Consider the following 988-nt stretch of genomic DNA (forward strand, 5'->3'; position numbering starts at 1 on the left):
ATATATATATATATATATATATATATATAGATAGATAGATAGATAGATAGATAGATAGATAGATAGATAGATAGATAGATAGATAGATACGTGTGTGTGTATGTGTAAACCTTTGCGTCTAGTCGGGAAGAAACTAAGATTTTAAGTGAATGGTACCGAGTTAGTATTAAAAGTTGACTCTGAAATTTAAAACCTTAGAACATATTCAGTTTGAGCCATGATTTTGAAACCAGGTCTTTGAATCTAGCTGACTTCAAACAAGCTAATACAATCGCCATTCTTTTGTATATTTGCCGGTGCAAGTATAGACAAGAAAATATAACTATGAGAAGAAGTATAACACAGAGAATAGAGGTTCTTTGTTGTCATTTAGTTGTAGGTCAGCTTTAATCAATGATTAGACCTATGATTAAAATTTTCTAGCCAAGACCGTCTCAACTGATATCCAGAACTGTGTGATTGAAAGTTTTCCTTTGGTAAGGCTTGGTTTTAATTTGGCTTTCATTTATCCTTTACTTGTTTCAGTCATTGGACTGTGGGCACGCTGGGGCACCACTTTGAAGGGATTTAGTCGGACAAATCGACCCAAGTATTAAATTTTTACACCTGCGACATATTTCATCACTTCTTTTTTACCGAACAGCTACCGTGGCACTTTGGGCAATTGACTTCTACTATAGCCTCGGGTGCATGGATTTGGTAGGCGGAAACTGAAAGAAGCCCGTCGCATATATGTATATGTTTGTGTGTCTGCGTTTGTCCCCCCAACATCGCTTGACAACCGAGGCTGGTGTGTTTACGTCCCAGAAACTTAGCGGTTCGGCAAAAGACATCGATAGAATAAGTACTAGTCTTACAAAGAATAAGTCCAGAGGTCGATTTGCTCGACTAAAGGCGGTGCTACAGCATGGCCACAGTCAAATGACTGAAACAAGTAAGAGTAAAAGAGAGAGTAAATGAGTATATATATATATATATATATATATAT

This window comes from Octopus bimaculoides, chromosome 20 (assembly GCF_001194135.2).
Source record: "Octopus bimaculoides isolate UCB-OBI-ISO-001 chromosome 20, ASM119413v2, whole genome shotgun sequence".
Lineage (NCBI taxonomy): Eukaryota > Metazoa > Mollusca > Cephalopoda > Octopoda > Octopodidae > Octopus > Octopus bimaculoides.